Genomic DNA, 3,679 nt, shown 5'->3' with positions numbered 1-3,679 from the left:
TTTGTTTCTTCTGCTCCTGTATTCTTCAAGCCTGTTTGCTCAAAGGAGGATTGGTCACTCCATGAGATGCAATGTCCAGTACAGTCCCTACCTTAAAGGCAAGATTTGTATTGAGGAAAGCAAGAAGAATGGTGAACCTAAGAAATGGTCCCCATGTGCAAATTAGGCAATTTGCATTTGCTTAGGGAAGAGTGCAAAAAATAGGAAAAGCACCATTTTATGATACTCCTGGTGTTCTAAGAACATCTCAAACTCATTTCACATGTTACTCCATTCTCAAACAAGAATTTCACTGCTGCCATCTACACGTGACATTAGATCCATCTGAAAGGCTTAAACTCCCACTTAAAAGCAGAGAAGCTGCTTTCTTGTGTGGTTGCTTAGTGGTGCTGTGGTCAGCACAGCTGTCTTCTGTCAGTCTCAACATAGGCAGGGGCTGTAAATTGTCAAACTCCCCTCAAGTCCAGAGAGCTGGAATTGTTGATTATCTGCACTAAGACGGTTCTTTGTGGAATACTGCAGTATGGGGAAAGTGAAAACCTATCAGAGAGCCAAATTAGCACTTTCAACAATAAAACTTCGTCTTCAACAAAGAGAAAATGTGGTCGAGCCTTTCTGCCCTCACCAAATTAAAATCACTATAGCACTTGATTTTAAAGGGAGGAAAAGACAAATACCTCTGGATGTTTGTCAAAGCAAACTGTTACCTCAGCTGCTCCTTTTGGTACCATTTCCCTATAGCAAATTGTTGTGCTCTACACCAGTCCTCAGAACAAGTCTGAGCTGCACTGAACCATGAGGTTTTACCCTCACTGGTCAGTTATTGGGATATGTAACTATAAAATTTCTTCTTAATTGGAAATCATTATGGACTAGTTTTGCTGCTGTGGTGAGGCAGAGGTGTGTTACAAAAACATCATCATTTAACTCATTTTAAGCGGTGAGTACTTGAGGTAGTACTCTTTTTCTCCCCATCACAGTAGAGCAAGGCAAGATTAGAATAAAAACCTATAAACTGAAATACCCTCTCATATGTTTCAGCTTTAGAGATTATTGTTGAAAATTATGTCCTGCAGCTGTTGCAAAGGCTATTAACAACTTAGCTGTTTATCCTCAATCATAGTTTATTAAGCTTTAGGGATGTCTTCACATTTAATTTAATGATGTCACTAATTAGTGCTAAGGATCACTTAAAGGTTTAGGTCAACAAGAAAACACTGTCATCTCTCACAGTTGGAGGTTGGGAAACGAAACTTTGAGGAAGTATACTCTGTTATGTTAGTGTGGTGTTAACATCATGCTTATGCTTTTGAAATAAGCAGCATTTAAAAATAGTAAAGTCTCAGTACTGTTCTAGAATGCCATATGACTGTCCTCAGGGTTTAAAGTAAACTGTCAGCTATAATTCATGCAGTGGCTTTTACCAGTGACAACATGTACACCTTTGAGAGCCTTGTAAAAAGTCCAGGTCAAGTCTGGCAGGGATCACAGCCAGAATTTACAGATATTGCTTTATCTTTATGCTGCTCTTATTGTGTGTGTCTGTTGGACGGATGGATGCTCTGTGGGTGGGTTCTGCTCAGTTGAAAAGTTGGTTATGGAAAAACCAAAAATGCACAATGGCTCTAGATATTTATTAGCCTTTAAAATTTTTGGATATAAATTAATCTAGGTAAAATCTCAGAACTAGTAACTTCAAGAGGACTTTCTGTAGAAGAACTCAGCATGTCAAGTGGCTCATTAAAACCGTTCTTCATGCTTTAAACATTTTTTAATTTCTGATATGGAGAGTGAAGGTGTTTAAATGGAAGATTATGGAATACACTGATTCAGTGAAGGTGTTTATATGGAAGATTGTGGAGTACACTGATTCAGTATTTGTGTTTGATAGAGCCTGTTTCTCAATCTGTTCCTGCTTTTTATCAAAAGTCTCTGCAGATGCTCAGCATGATCACACTAAAAAGGCTCTGGGCAAGTGAATTTTGGGGTGCCAAATCTCCAATGTTGTCACAGTGCTACCAAGCTAGAGGCTTGTAGCATTACCTGGAACCTGAGAACTGCTTTATCTCTTTTCCTTTATTTTTGTTCATGGCAGTGAAAGCTTTTATTTGTCTAGGACTGTTTGATGCACAATTCCTGTGGAGCAGCTAAAGCTTGCTGTCTTCCTGCCACAATGAAGAACTGTCTTTCCACTAGAGCACTTCAAATAGCTTTCTGTCAAAATGTTGTTCTTTGAGAGAGAGTTTATTTGCAGGAATGAAGTTTTATATCAGTAATGAAGATCCTTCTCACTCAAATGCTTTCTTGAAGAGTTTGCTCATATTAACACCAGCTTTGTCTGATTTTCTATCACTCTTAATAGATGCAGTTAATTAATTTGTGCATGCCAAGTATTAAGCAGCCAGATCAACTTTTCTCTGGGTAGTCATCATGTTTCTTTAAGGTTAGGAGTGGTGAGGATTCTGTGTGAGGGTCTCAATACTGTTAACAAGACTGCTTTAATGGATCAGATGGTTTTAAGCTTTTATTATCTATACCACAAGTAAAAAGTAGATGTTTCCATATTATTTTCTCACCCTTTTCCTATGTACAGTGAAATATGTGACTGCTTATTAAAAAGATAAAACTATGCAAGAATAGTGGTATATAGGGAGAAAACTCTGGCACCAGTCAGGCTGCCACCTCTTCATGGCTTTTCACATCCTGAAATAATATGGGTTTGAGCTAGGCAGAGAGTTCATACACCTGTCAGACTTGTCATCAAATACAAGTAAAGATTTTAGATAAGTTTATGATCTTAATGTTTGTAATTTTCCTTGTGTCTTTGGAACAATGTGGATGTAGGCCAATAGTTTTAAGAAAGGAACTGAATTTCAGCCAAAAGCTGAAATTAACTTGAAAATTTATCAATCCGTATGCAATTACAGAAAGCAAATGTGCAGCAATCTAAACCTTTGTGCAAAGGTTGATAAATTTGACCAGAGACCTTTTGAATATTTATTTTAGTAAAGGTATATTGTGTGCGGTTGATTAAGTAGCTGGTGCCAGATGCTTATCCATGGTGTATAAAGCCTAAAGGAGCCGTAAGTTCCATAAGCATAAGCATTCCATGGCCAGTGCTAGCAGCAGAACTGTGTTGGTGCCGTGCATCCTTTTGTATGGCAGGGGTGAGAGACAGGGAAGGAGTGTTAAGTTACCACTTGTCCCAGCAGCATACAAGTTTAAATTTCATAGGGAAAAAGCTGCAGCTCTGATCTGATGCACACTGAGTAACGTCCTCTTCACAAAGTGATCTAAACTATTTTCGTGAAAAGTGCTAGCCTCCCGCGTTATCATGTACTTTTAAAATAGAATGGGCCTTCCCTTTAGTGGTCAGAAAGGATAGGGATAAGACCTGGTGTTCCGGTCACAAGTGTGTGATAAAAGCATCACTAAAACTGTAATTTTGGGCAGTGTTTTGCCGGCACTGTAAGGTACTGCGACCTTACGTTCTCAAGCAGTTGTTTTTTGCTCGTTGTTGAGTTCTTCAGTAGAATTTTAAAGAAAAAATTGCAAGGCCCCGTGGTGACAAGGGATGCTTTGTAGCGTTTGGAAGCCCGAGGATTTGAACTGGAGTTTCCCACGGGCGAAATAAAAGAACGGGAAGCATCCCCCGCCCGTCCCCTCACAGAAAGGGCGG

The sequence above is a fragment of the Geospiza fortis genome, unplaced genomic scaffold, assembly GCF_000277835.1.
Source record: "Geospiza fortis unplaced genomic scaffold, GeoFor_1.0 scaffold11, whole genome shotgun sequence".
In the NCBI taxonomy this organism is placed as follows: Eukaryota; Metazoa; Chordata; class Aves; order Passeriformes; family Thraupidae; genus Geospiza; species Geospiza fortis.
This window is presented reverse-complemented; position numbering follows the sequence as displayed.